Source organism: Callithrix jacchus, chromosome 1 (genome assembly GCF_049354715.1).
Source record: "Callithrix jacchus isolate 240 chromosome 1, calJac240_pri, whole genome shotgun sequence".
NCBI classification, from domain to species: Eukaryota; Metazoa; Chordata; class Mammalia; order Primates; family Cebidae; genus Callithrix; species Callithrix jacchus.
This window is the reverse complement of record NC_133502.1, coordinates 134,092,881-134,107,886: the sequence shown is the minus strand read 5'-3', so window position 1 is coordinate 134,107,886 and position 15,006 is coordinate 134,092,881. Positions and strand designations below refer to the sequence as shown.

The window sequence follows — 15,006 nt, the reverse complement described above, 5'->3', positions numbered from 1 at the left end:
CTTTGGATATACGACAATGATATAAACACCATTTTATATATAATAATATGTAATATATATAATGTAATGTATAATACATATAGCTGATTAATATATTCTAGCTAATGCATATATAATATATAACATAATATATATTTGGTTTGGATTTGCATTTCTCTTAATGATCAGTGATGTTGAGCTTTTTAAAATATATTTGTATATGTATTTAAAACGTGTATATATATAGTATATATGCATATATATTATATACTTTATATGCACACACTATATATATACATATATATTATATACTTTATATATATATGCTGTATATGATACATACTATGCTATATACACACACACACACACACACACACACGGTGTATATATGCAGTATAAATAAGAGCCCAACCTCACTCTTTGCATGTGGATATATACATAGTATATATACGTAAACTAACTCAAACTCTGGATCAAAGGTCTAAACATAAGACTTAAAACTATAAAGGTCTTAGAAGAAAGCATAAAGGAAAAGTTTCGTGATTTGGGTTTTGCAATGATTTCTTGGATCAAAGACACCAAAAGCACAGCCAATAAGAGAATAGATGGATTTAATCAAAATAAAAGTGTTTTGTGCATCAAAGGACACTGTCAGTAGAGTGAAAAGGCAACTCATGGATTGCATGAAAATATTTGCAGATCATACATACATATATGATTAATATCGAGAATATATTTTTTAAAATGCCACGTTGATACTTACACGGCCACTTGTTTTTACTTTTGTTGCATTTGGATGATGTGTCTTTGCCCATCGCTTCATTTGTATCCATATCTGTTTCTATGTTACATTACTTATTTGTTTTCAATAGATATTGAAAACAAAGGTTTTTTTTCAAATCCAACTTATAGTCTCTGTTGATAGAATTGTACCTCTACTTATTGTAATAATGATTTATCTGATTGTATGCCTTCCATTTGATGTTCACTATTTGGCTCCTTTTATTTTCTGCCTTTTCTTTACATATTTTGATTGGATGGATGAAATTTCTGCTCATTGTTTCCATTCTGCACCCCATTTTTTCTGTTTTTTCCTGCGATGATTAGGAACGTTTTATCATAGGACATTATTAATTTTCTCTTTAGTGGCCTCTTGATCCCATTGTCACATTGTCCTTTTTTGTAATTATATATATTTTGCAAGAATTATTACTGAACAGTATTTTCCTATTGAAGATTTCTTGTGAGATTCATTTTACATTTATTTGGACTACTTCTTTTGGTATTTCTCTCAAAGACAGAGATACTCTCTGAAAGTGGTTTTATTTCTGAAAATGCCTCTTTCGCCCTGACAGAAGAGTGGTCTTTTAGTTGCTATTTCTGACATCATTTCACTTTTGGTACTGCAAATGAAGAGTTTTCTTATTTCCTTCATTCTTTCTCTGAATAGTCTGGTTTTTCACACTTAGAAGTGTTCTCTATGTATAAATGTATCCTATACATTCAATAATTTCCCCAGATTTGTTCATTGATTTAGTTCCTGTTTGCGTGTGTGGAGGAGTTTATGGCCTAGTTTTGTCAGCGGTGGGAGATGTGTTTGTGTGCTAAGGCCCCAGTGCAGGTACAGGTGTGCCTAGGATTGGGACTCTTAGGATGTCTGATGGAGATACAGGCATGGAGGCCAGTCATGGGGACATGGGAATGATTGGTAGGGAGCCAGGACCATTAGAGTAGAGGAATTGAAGGCTCTCCGATCAGGAATTGTAGGATGAATGATTCAGGGCTCAAGGGCGGCAAGGCATGGGAATCAGGGAATCTGAGATTTCAGTAATGGCTTTGGGAGTAGAGTCACTGGGTAGCAATTGACACTTAGAGCAGATTAAAGAGTGAGAATGGGGAGTTAGGTACTAGGGTTGGTGATAACGTAAAAGGGCCTTTGAAATCAGATAGTATGATAATGTAATAGAACAGTATGTCCTTTGGATATTTTATAAAATATTTAAGCAATCCACAATTCTTGGATATTTAAATGTTTCTAATTTTTTTTTTGGCAGCCACCGTGTTGGATAATCTAATCTTTCTTTTTTATTAACCATGTAATGGTAAAACTTTGGCACTTAAATCTTTATACAATATGCGATGATGGGATGATATTTTAATGTTGTAGCTCTAGAAATAAATTTTTGAGCAAGGTACATGGGCACTAACTGATGTGTGTGTCCATGGGTGACACTGGCACACTTCCTTCTCCCATCTGTACCTCTGCCCATCTGTTTTCTCAGATCTCTGCCCCTTCATCCGAAGAGCCAAAAATGACCAAGTCCTTGGTAAGTTCTTATTTGTTCATCTATTTATTTGTTACTTTCTTTTACTTTTAGTGGATTTAGGAGACATCTAACAATCTCTATAGTAAGATGACAAGACCAGAAAGATAAGAACTAAGATCAGAGAAAATGAAGAAGAGACTGTCAACCCCAGGTCGAGTTTAGAATATATGGTCCGACATGGTTATGAACTTTGAACTGTTAAATTGTCTCTGATCTTCCTGAAAGACATAGCAATAATGGAAATTGGATACATGGTGTATCTTATTAACAAGTGATTTATCATGGTCCTTGATGTTTGAGAAATTTTTTGAGAGATCTTCAGATGGTTAATGACAGAACAGTCTTCAACAGTAACCCTGTTGAAAGTGCACCAACAGGCCAGACTCGGTGGCTCACACCTGTAATCCCAGCACTTTGGGAGGCCAAGGTGGATGGATCGCCTGAGGTCAGGAGTTCGAGACCAACCTGGCCAACATGGTGAAACCCCTTCTCCACTAAAAATACAAAATTCAGCCAGGCGTGTTGGCGGGTACCTATAATCCCAGCTACTCAGAAGGCCGAGGCAGGATAACTGCTTGAACCTGGAAGTTGGAGGTTGCAGTGAGCCGAGATGGTGCCATTGCACTCCAGCCTGGGCGACAAGAGCAAAACTGTGTCTCAAGAAAGAGAGAGGGGGCGGGGGGGGGGGGGGGGGGGGAGGGAGGGAGGGAGGGAGCACAAACAGCTTTTCTGTTTTTGTCTAAGAGAAAAGTGCTTCTGACACTTTATTTGCATTTGAATTCAGATTCTGATTTAGTAGATATAAGATGGAATATGAGAATTTTTATTTCTAGCTGCTGGAGATACATGAGTGGATCAGAAACATCAGAGAAAAATCCCTATCCTTGTGGAACTTACATTTGAGTGGAATCTACTACAAATAATGCAAATAAAAGAAAAACATGTGCAAGTTACCCAGGCACTGCGTAGCGTAGTACCTGTCCTCTAGTTGTCAAATGAATGGCTATATTATTCATGTTGTTGTTGTTATACAGTAATTGAGCTTGGGGGTTTGAGCTGTCATCTTAGATGAGAGGAGAAAGCGAAGCCAAAACGAGTGCTGTGCCAGTAAGAAAAGGAGACTACTACATAAAGGTTAGGAAGGGAAAAAGAGAAGAATGGCATTAGGCCATCACCTATGGCCATGAGTTTTATTTGAAATGAGCTGGACCCGTTTTGCTTTCTTTATCTGACTGTCAGAGATACAGTTACCTCTAGGCAGATTTCCACATTCCAAGACATTAAGACTTTGTGAGCTGCAGCACTCTTTACTTGTAGCAAAAGAGAGAGCAATAGGGGTTGTTTTCAGATGACTGTGACTTAAGAGGAAGAATCAAGTAATTCACTCTCTCCTCCAATAATAATTCACTTCAAGAGGAAAAACTCCTTTGGAAAAAGCACCCCATGAATGGAAGTCTCAGCATTTGCTGCGAACTTAGTTAAAGTAAACTCTCGACCTTTTTCATTAATTCTTTATCCCTCCTTTTTCAGAAATCCTCTCTATGTCTACCCACAGAGGCTGAACTTTGCTAACAAACTAGCATCAGCCCGGAACATGACAATAAAGATCCAGTTTATGTGTGGAGAAGATGCTGGCAACGCGATGCCGGTAAGGAGGGAAATGAACACTTGCCTCAAATCGGGGTGGGCTGCACACCCTGTCAGTTCACATGGATCACATCCAGGACTCATCAGGGTACGGAGTCTGTCTATTCCTGGCCAGCACTGCTCAGCATGTGCGAGGGCTTCTGTTCCCAGGATAACAGTGGGGAAACAGGGTCAGTCTTACTTGAAAATCTCTTCACTTATTCTGTAGTGAGCTTGAAACATACAGATTGTTTTTTTGTTTGTTTGTTTGTTTTGTTTTTTTGAGATGGAGTTTCGCTCTTGTTACCCAGGTTGGAGTGCAATGGTGCGATCTCAGCTCACCGCAACCTCCGCCTCCTGGGTTCAGGCAATTCTCCTGCCTCAGCCTCCCGAGTAGCTGGGATTACAGGCGTGTGCCACCATGCCCAGCTGATTTTGTATTTTTAGTAGAGATGGGGTTTCACCATTTTGGCCAGGCTGATCTTGAACTCCTGACCCCAGGTGATTCACCTGCCTCGGCCTCCCAAAGTGCTGGGATTACAGTCATGAGCCACCGCACTCAGTAAATATACTTTTCTACAAAAGAAAAAGAAAGAAAACAGAAAACCTTTCTCCTAATGTCCCACCTGTCTTCCCAATAAAGGGAAGTGTGTCTTGAGGCAGTGGTGGGCTCCTCTTAGTTCTCTCTGCTCATGGCCCTGGCATGTTACTGCCGGACTGCCAGGTATGCTTGTGCAGATCCTGTGGCAGCCAAGATGCCCAGCCAAGGGTGACTGTGGGCTAAAGTCCAGTCTGTTGTTCTTCATTCACTGAGCCCGGGGTTCTGGTGTTGGGATTACTGTATCTAGAGGAGAGAGCGTTTTTTCTCGGCACAAAGGTGAGTGCGCTTGTTCATAATGCGTCTTAAACGCTGCTTCAGGCCCAAGGAGGTATCTTCTTCTAAATAGCACAGATGTGGATAAGGCAGTGGAGAGTCAAATCACCTAAGTGACTAGGTGATTATATGTTTGGAGAGAGAAGAACCTGGACTGGGGATTTCTCACTCAAGGCAGAAGTAGGTAACTTTGCCCTGTTGGATAGACCTCTAGGCAGTGAGGCAGAGTAGAGAGAGTACTGGTTTTCTTTTTTTTTTTCTTTTTTTATTCACGAGGTCAAGGATCGAGACCATCTTGGTCAACATGGTGAAACCCCGTCTCTACTAAAAATACAAAAAAAGTTAGCTGGGCATGGTGGCGCGTGCCTGTAATCCCAGCTACTCAGGAGGCTGAGGAAGGAGAATTGCCTGAACCCAGGAGACGGAGGTTGCGGTGAGCCGAGATAGCGCCATGGCACTCCAGCCTGGGTAACAAGAGCGAAACTCCGTCTCAAAAAAAAAAAGATTGTTATGTATTCTTTCCTTTATATTGGCTCTCCATTTAAGATGAGGAAATGCTTTAGAGTATCATTTCTGTTTACAGGATTGTACCTAGATGGTCTCTACAGAGTTGTCTGGGAACTTCTCTGTTGCTTATTTTTGTGCTGTCTGCAAAGGGAGGGGCTGCTGACCATGAAGTGCTTATCAGGGGTTTGTTGCATTCTACCAACGGGCTTGGTCATCTTTGCTCTACTTTTTCTTTTCTGTTTTAGGTTGCCAGAGCAGTTTTATCTGATGCACCACAGTTCTCTGAAGGAAAAGAAATAAAATTAGAGGAACTAATTGACTCTCTGGGTTCTAACCCCTTCTTAACAAGGTATCAGATTCCCCGCACTCCAGAAAACTTGAGTAAGTTAATAATGCTCTCTGTAACTCTTTTGTCTTTCCTTTACATTACCCCTGTTACAGCCATGGCCTGATAGATCTTTTTAGCTTAGTTGGCAATGACTTTTTTTTTTTTTTTTTTTTTTTTTTTGAGACAGGGTTTTGCTCTGTCGCCAGGCACCGGGCTGGAGTACAGTGGTGCGATCTCGGCTCATTGCCACCTCCACCTCCAGGGTTCAAGCAATTCTCCTGCCTCAGTCTCCCAAGTAGCTGGGATTACAGGTGCGCGCCACCACGCCCAGCTAATTTTTGTGTTTTTAGTAGAGGAAGGGTTTCACCATGTTGGCCAGGATGGTCTGGATCTCTTGACCTCGTGATCCGCCCACTTCGGCCTCCCAAAGTGCTGGGATTTCAGGCGTGAGCCACCGGACCTGGCGGCAATGACTTTTTATTTATGCTGCTGTAAGGCACTTTTATCAACATACTAAGTATGGGCATTCTCACCTAACAGTCTTTTAGCAGTATTTTGTGCCTTTAGTGTATGCATTATACAGAGAGATATAACATTTTGATAATACACAATTTTGTTTTTGTTGTTTTCCTTGGCTTTTATCTAGAAAGATCTTATTTGAGCATTAAACAATTCTCGGCCGGGTGTGGTGGCTCACGCCTGCAATCCAAGTACTTTGGAGGCCAAGGCGGGCGGATCACCTGAGGTCCGGTGTTCAAGACCAGCCTGACCAACATGGTGAAACCCCGTCTTAAAAAAAAAAAAAAATCTCTTGTCTCCAGGTCTGACCTGTTATGCACATATTTATAGAATACAGAGGCTCTGTTCTTCCAGTTATCAACAAGAAGCATTAGCCATAAACCCTCCTAAATGAGTCAAACTGCCCAATACCTTTTTCCCCATAACCTGTAATTTGTGTAGGCAAAGCTCTGATACTGGTGTCCTTAGGAGGCACGTCATCTTGGTTGTGTAATTAAATAATTTCTGTTTTGCTGTTGATTTAATTCGGTTTGAACTCAGCCACAGCCTAGGTCAGAAACTACAGCCTCTGAACCAAATCGGGCCCCACTTTGTGTGTTTTTGTAAATAAAATTGTATTGAACATAAGCATATTCATTTGCTGACATTGTTTATGACTACTTTCATGCTGTCATGGCAGAGTTAAGTAGTTAGACAGAATGGATGGCCTGCAAAGCCTAACATAATACTATCTGGCCCTTATAGAAAACGTTTGCCAAACCATGGCCTAGATGGACAAGAAAATTTCTTTTTAATACATGCAATTCGTATGTGCTATATAAAAGTTGATGCACATTTCAGGAACGTCTGTCTTTATATGTGTTTATTTGTGTGTGATCAGTTGGAGATGGGGTTCTTTGATGGTGGGATTTGTTATATCTTGGAGCCTTGTCATCCAACCAGTATATTTATAGAACACATACTGAGTCAGGAGCTTTATCTTCGGTGTTAGAAATAAAATGATTCATTGCATGCTCTGTGTTTGGGAATGTTAGTAAATTGTGTTTTCTCCCCTTTTAATTAGTAAATGAAATTAGGAGTTCATGGAGAAAAGCTATTGAAATGGAAGAAAACAGAACCACAGAACCCATTCAAATGGATACTGAGCATAGAGAAGTATTGCCAGAATCTGTGTTGCTTGATCAAAGAGAATTTAGCATGGCCGATTTTCTCTTTGAAACCACTGTATCAGATTTTGGCCAGTCTCATTCGACTGAAGAGAAAGGTGTTTCAGATTGCAAGTGTGTGCCTCAGAAACATGTGGTGACCAGTCACATAGATGAACCGCTAACACAAAATCAGTCAGGTTTGTTAAAGAAGAAAGTAATTTGCAAGCAAGATTTCGAATGTATAGCCTGAACCAAGCTTTCAGGAACTAGCTAAATGGAGACACTCTCCGCTGCTGTCGGCAACAGGATAGATGTGATGCGTGGCAGTGAAGAGGAGTATACTAAAACGCTGGACCACTTGCAAGCTTCTTGTAACGAGCCTTCCACAAATAAAACTGCCTTGTGGAACTCTTTTCAGATATCAAGTGGAATAGTTCTGAGAGTTTTAAAGATACTGATTTTGGCATATTACATGAAACTCTTCCGGAAGAAGGTGGTCACCTAAGTTTTAATAGTTCCAGTAGTTCAGAGGCCAATTCTAAACTGGAGCCAAATAGTCCTATGCGTGGTGGCATTCTTCTAGAACATGTTGTGGAAAGGAGACAGACTACTGCAGAATCAGACTTCAATATTCAGGCTCTTTGCAGTAGCTATGAGGCTCTAAAGAAATGGCTTTCCAAGAAAAGGGAAGAATCTTACCTCCGGAATCCCCTAACACCTGAAAGACACAAACCAGTATTGAGTCCTACTACCCAAAGTGTACAAACAGAGGATATGCTTAACTTTTTGGACACCCATGATTTGCGTACTGACCATACAGAGCCATCGTTACGCATGTCCATTGGTGAAAGAAAACAGTCTCTTTCACCACTAATTAAGTTTTCTCCAGTGGAACAAAGATTGAGGACCACAATATCATGTAGTCTTGGAGAACTACCTAATTTAAAAGGTAGGGTTTAACTAGACCTATGCATATGCACTTGTTGAAGTTTTCTCTCAACTTTTGATAAAACCAATACATAATGAATGCTGCATGACCTTTATTGTTTTTTTTCTTTTCTTTTTTATAGAGTCGGGGTTTCACCATGTTGGCCAGGCAGATCTCGAACTCCTGAACTCAAGTGATCCACCCGCCTCGGCCTCCCCAAGTGCTGGGATTACAGGCGTGAGCTACCGCGCCCGGCCGACCTTTATTGCTAATGTGCTCCTCCTTCCTTCATCTAGGATGAAGGGAACAATCTCTTACTGTAAAGGTCCTTTTATAATCTCTGTTGATGTATATATAGTTAGAATTGATTTGGGATGAGGGTGGAGAAAAAAGCCCCCAACCTGAAGCTACTGGTTTTATAATACAAATGACCGAAAAGGTAAATGTCATCAAAATCTTGTCCGGTGGAAGGTGGTTTTTAGAAAGTTGAGAAACACAATTTTAAATATCAGCCTTGTAATGGTGTAATATCTCTTACTTCCTTTGAAATAAATTTGGTGGGAGTGGGGAGTAGAAATAAAAGAATCCAGGTTAGTACATTAGTTTCCTAGCCTGTCATAACCCAGTATCATAAAGTGGGTGGCTTAGAACAGCAGAAGTTTATTGTCTCTGGAGACAGTAAGTCCTACAGGCTAGATGTCCAAAATCAAGGCGTTGAAAGGGCATGTTCCCTCTGAAGCCATTAGAAGAGGATCCTTCTTTTCCTCTTCTGGCCTCTGGTAGCGCCATGCATTCCTTGGCTTGTGGCAGTGTAATTTCTAACCCTTGCCTCCATTGTCACATGGTATTCTTCCCTTGTTGTCTGTGTGTCTTAGAAGGACACAGTCATATTAGCGAATTAATGGGTCACCCTACTCCAGTATGACCGCTTCTTAGCTAATTATATCTGTAATGACTGTATTTCCAAATAAGGTCACAGTCTGAGGTACTGGAGTTAGAACTTCAACATATCTTTTTGGGGGACACAATTCAGTTTTCAGCAGTTAGTATTAATAAATATTGAAGCTAGGTGATGGCTACATTGAGTTAATCTTACTTTTCTTCACCTTTTGTATGTTTGAACATTTTCCTCATAAAAGGTTTAAAAAATTGCTCTTATAGCTCATTAGGACTGATAAGGATCTGGTGATGCAGATTTATTACATATCACTCTGATTTGCCCATAATAGTTATACACTATTACATTGAAAAGTATTTGGCTGGGCACAGTGGCTGATGCCTGCAATACCGGCACTTTAGGAGGCCAAAGATGGGAGGATTGCTTGAATCCAGGAGTTCACGATCAACCTTGGCAACACAGGGAGACTGTATCACTACAAAAAATTTAAAAAATTAGCTGGGTATGTTGGCGCATGACTGTGGTCCCAGGTACGCAGTAGGCTGAGGTGGGAAGATTGCTTGGGCCTGGGAGTTTGAGGCTGCAGTGAGCTGTGATCATGCCACAGCACTCCAGCCTGGGTCACAGAGTAAGTCCCTGTCTCAGGGGGGAAAAAAAGTATTCTAGGACGAATGTATTGATCTTTGGAGAAAGAGGGTACTTTGGTGAGAATAATAGTAATTTTATCATAATTGAGTGTTTGCTACTGCTTGGAATCTGTCCTGTTTATTTTCTTTGTAATATTTGCTTATACTTTACATTTTTTCTTTTTTAAATCAATTTGCAGAAGAAGACATTTTGAATAAGAGCCTTGATGCAAAAGAACCTCCATCTGACTTGACAAGTTGAAGACATACCTATTTAATATGACTATGATGCGCTTAAATTGAAGCTATGCCACAGGATGGAAACTGATTTATAACTTAAAGACATGTTGGAAGCGTAGCACTGTTTTTCAAGGTTTAAAAAAAATTCCAAATGTCTTTTAGCCTTCTTTAATATTTTTAGGTAAGGAAAGTATGTTTGGATTTTTTTCTTTTCGTAGGTGTATGAGATTGAAATGTGAAGTATTTGGAAAGCAAATGTCAAGCAATGGGAAGTCATTTTGATTTCTTGAGTAATCTTGTAAGCATTAAGCGTAAATGATAACGTACTAGTATAATTCTTATAACTTAAGTCAGTTAATATAAGGATGAGTAGTTTTTGTTGTATTAACCACTAAGTGGTTAATAGCCATTGAATTTACTAATCTTTTACTGTTTCTTTGTGGAACATTCTGGCTAACCAGAAAAAGTGAGAAAAGTAGTGCCTTGGGAGGTGTAGTCAAGATGACAAATTTTAAGACTGGAAAAGCTCTAAACAGGCTTCATGATTATTGAAGTGGAATGATCCCAAGTAGTGATGTTTAGTAGAATAAAGTGCATGTGATTATTAAGGGAAGACTGGGGCAGAAAGATGTAAAAAACGGAAAAAGATGGAAGAAGATGAGTAGACACTTGCAAGGAACACTGTCAAACTATAAATCCATCCAGTGGGTTGTATAACATTTATGTTTAGTCTAATTTAGACTTCGATAATTTAATCCTAGTTTAATATTTTAACAAGAAATATAAATTAAAATTTTCATTAGTCTGTTTTATTGTTGTTGGGTTTTTTTGAGGTACCCCCTGTTGGGGGAGAGGAACAAGGAAGAATCATCAAAATTCCTCAGTCCCTACAGAATAGCCTCACAAGAACTTGAGAAAACGGAACTTGGAGTTAAATACCTTGTCACGCTGCTACAGTCTCCTACCTCATTCCTTCAGATGCCCTGCCCGGAGAAAGACTTGTGTCTAGCATCTAAGTGAACACATACTGTCGCCTTCTGTAAACCAGGAGGAATGGATCAGGCACTGGACGGTTTTCTTAACCTACAGTGCCCTTCATAGACCCCATCTCACAACCATCAAAGTCTTGTCCACTAGCCCCCAAGGAACTGGCAAGGAGAGAAGGTGGAGGGGAAATTTATGGAAGTATGTGGCTTAACAGTCAACAGTCATCTTTCTTCACTTATCTTGGGCTACCTGTCTCTAAGATATTTGTCCCGTCCCGTTGTGAAGACTCATCTTTTTGTGAGAAAAGACAAAAGAAAGCACTTGTAACTGCCTTCTTTGTAATGGAAAAGGAGGAAGAAAAAGCTTCATGAACTAAGTTGCTGTGTCTTTTATTAATACAACAAATCAGGGACTCTGCAGGTCCATGGGGAAACTATTCTTTAGTTTGCTTTAAGAAAACTCAGGATCTGAAAATCTTAGCATGTAAGGCTGTCTTACCAGCATCTGCAGAAGTGCGATGGCCATTGCTAGACACTTAATGTGCATGATTTCACTTAATTATATTTTAAATATGCTTCCCTGGTAATTCTTAAGCTCAACAAAGAGTGAGAAGTGCTGCTAGGAAATAGAGATTCACATTTAACCCTGTGGTACTTTTAAGAAGCAGGTACATAGTTGCATATATGCTTCGGTAGAGATTGTGAACCATCAATAGGGAAGCTCAGTTTCGCCAGTCAAGTCTGAGAAGCCCCTAATTACTGAGAATCAAAAGAGCAGAATGTCTGTAGACATTTTAGATTTGTTTTAAAAAAATGTTAAGTGAGTTATACCTGTGATAGGCTGAAAGTTTTTTGACATTCTTTCCTGTTCTTCATGTGCCAGTACCATAAACAAAAATTATCTCACATGTATCACTTTCTTCTAAACCACTGTGATTGCAGCTTTTTGCCTTCAGCCTTTTCCCTGTGCAGTATCTCCTGCATAGTTGCCTTGTGATCTTAAGGAACTGTTTTGACTGGGTCACTTCCTTGCTTACAATTCCATTAATGGTTCATTGTTAATTCTAGAATCGCGTCCAAATTTAAAGACATGTAAGATCCCTATAATGGATTTTGTCTATTCCCCCTTCCACTGTAATCTCCCATTTTTTTTTTACCATCACTGAACTGCTTCAGTGAGCATGGGTCTTTAGAAACCTTGCTTTACAATTCTCCTGGGGCAGGAATACCTTGCCTTCCTCTCCTAGCTTACCACAATTACAACTCTGTTTTAAGTCTCAGAACAAATCTGACTTCCACCTTGAAGTCTTCATCTATGCTTTTTATATCCATGTGCCTCCTCCTCTAAAATCTTCTATGATTTGTCTTTTTATTCATTTAATATTCCACTACTTTTATTATTTTTTTTTTATGGTTGCATGCGGTCTCTCTAGTTACAGCAGTGCATACATAAATACATACACACCTATGTAAATGTGTGTCGGGTGTATGCATTCACACGCATACATATACCCCAAGGGCCATGTGTCATCTTTAGCAATATTTAAGTATTGGAATTGTTTTGTTTGCCTCCTATATCATGGAATAAATGGTAAAGAGGGCTAAGTTATTGCTGTAAGTGTATTTCTCGTTACATTAACATTAGACATTATATAGAATGCATTTTGTTTTATTCACTATTTGTAAGATACAAAGGTGTATAAACTGACTTCTACATCAGCTTGAAAACCTGAGATAATGCTAAAATGTTTTAGTTATTTTAAATGTTTAAAGAGGGAAGTGTATAATATTGCTAAACATGAAAAACGTTATCAAGTAGAATAAAAAATAGTTGAAGTTAACATTTGGGGGAAATTTCACTGAAAACAAAAATACAAGTATTTTGAAACCTTTCCTTTACTGTAAGTCTCTTGACTTTGAAGTCAAATTTATCTAAAGGAAAAACAGGAATTCTGGAGACCTGTGCGAAAGCTATTATTTTCCTACTCGAGTGTACTAAAATTAAAATACGTTCAATGGCGTTTTCCTCAATGTACAAGTATTGAAGTAAATGTTTCTTTTGTGTTATGTTGCAGATACATAGTTACTCTAGAAGTGGCTTTTTTCTTAATGTACTGTGAATAGCAAGTCTGCATCCTATGTTTAAAATATTTGAGAATCCTCTATAGGACTCTTAGTAAATGTTTTAAATACTGTTGTTTTCAATAAATCTTTTATATTATCTGGCTCTGGGATTTCCTATATAATATCAAAAAGAACTGTGTCCCTGCAAACTGTAGGATGATGACATATAAAGGTATATTAATAACCTCATCTACAAAATAAATTTGAGAGGTTCAGCGATTCAGGTAAACATATTTTGTTACTGCCATTTTAATTACTAGATTTACTGTACATAGTATTTTAAAATGATTTTTAAAAGTATACCTGTAGCATCAGTTTTCTCATCTGGAGTCTTTATACTAATTTACTGCCAATGACTCTAATTAACTAATATTTATAAATTAACACCTGAATAGCTTCTTACTCTTCTTGAGTGGTGTCATCCACGTCTGCTGCTAGAAAGGGTTTAATAAATATTAAATAATTTTATAAAGCCTTAGGAATTCTAAAGCCCTATCACTTACATTTATTGCCTATAACAAAGATAGCACCTAGGGTGTAAAATGAGAGGCTTAGAGTTGATCACAAGTCTCTTGGCTCTAAAGTACTTAGATTTCTTTTCCGTCTATAAGGCAGCTATTGCTGGAACTGGAATGGGACACTTCAGCAGATATGTTTTCCAATTTTACTACACCACATCGCCAATCCAAATTAGGAACCTCAGAATCCTTCCTCAAAAGTAGGTGATCTAAGAATCTGGTTCAGTATTATCCAGTTTCCAGATAAATACAAATGGGAAAGTGATCTTGCCCCAAATAAGTGAAACTCTTCCTTGAGGGAGGTTGCTTAGCTTCTTGGGCTTCGGCTTACTCAGTGTGTAAATTTGGAATTATATGAAGGAATAATGTATATCTAAAAAGCTGGGACCCATCACCAGTGCTGGTCTGTGCATGCAAGTGATAAGAAACACAACCAAAAAATGGCCAGGTGAGGTGGCTCACGCCTGTAATTCCAGCACTTTGGTAGGCCGACGTGGGCAGATCACTTGAGGTCAGTAGTTTGAGACCAGCCTGGCCAGCATGGTGAAACCCTTCTCTACTAAAAATAGAAAAATTAGCTGGGCATGTAGTCCCAGCTACTTGGGAGGCTGAGGCAAGAGAATGGCTTTAACCTGGGAGGCAAAGGTTGTCGTTAGCCTAGATCATGCCATTGCACTCCATCCTGGGCAACAGAGGGAGACTCCATCTCAAAATAAATAAATAAAAAGCTAGGACTCTTATGGTTAACTTTTCAGTGGAAGTAATGGGGTGTAGTGATTAGGAGAGTCAGTAGTCAGATTGCCTGGGTTTAGCTGTATGACCTTAATAAGGTCATAGTTTGCTTACGTGTTAAAATAGAAAGTAACCTACCACATAGGTTGTGAGGATTCAGTAAGCTAAATGCACACGTGCTTAAGAACACCTGACATTGCCGGGCATGGTGGCTCACACCTGTAATCCCAGCACTTTGGGAGGCTGAGGTGGGCAGATCACCTGAGGTCGGGGGTTGGAAACCAGCATGACCAACATGGAGAAATCCCATCTCTACTGAAAATACAAAATTAGCTGAGCGTGTTGGCAAAACACCTGACATTCAGTAAGGGATTAAATATTCAAATAAGTTTCACACCGGTAATTTGGGGAAGAATGGCTCAGTAGGTGGTAATGGTAGTTAACACATAGACTGAGTATGCCCTAGGCACCATTCCTAAACACTTTTCATGTTGAATTTAATTCTTTTAACAATCCTATCAAGTGTTTTTTGTTGTTTTTGAGATAGGCTCTTGCATTGTTGTCAACCAAACTGGAGGGCAATGACACAATTATGCCTCAATGCAGCCTCTCCCTCCTGGACTCAAGCAGTCCTCCTTCCTCAGCC

The 15,006-nt window shown here is 39.3% G+C and overlaps 1 pseudogene across 1 annotated transcript in view; it reads left to right on the top strand.

Moving 5' to 3' along the window:
- LOC108590327 (HAUS augmin-like complex subunit 6) overlaps nucleotides 1-13,212 on the top strand; it is a 32,250-nt pseudogene extending 19,038 nt beyond the window's left edge. The window contains exons 4-8 of the transcript XR_013534635.1: nucleotides 3,837-3,954; nucleotides 5,559-5,694; nucleotides 7,224-8,257; nucleotides 9,961-10,181; nucleotides 10,834-13,212. The product of XR_013534635.1 is annotated as an HAUS augmin-like complex subunit 6 (transcript). The remainder of the gene's footprint in view (nucleotides 1-3,836; nucleotides 3,955-5,558; nucleotides 5,695-7,223; nucleotides 8,258-9,960; nucleotides 10,182-10,833) is intronic.
- Nucleotides 13,213-15,006: the final 1,794 nt, after the last annotated feature.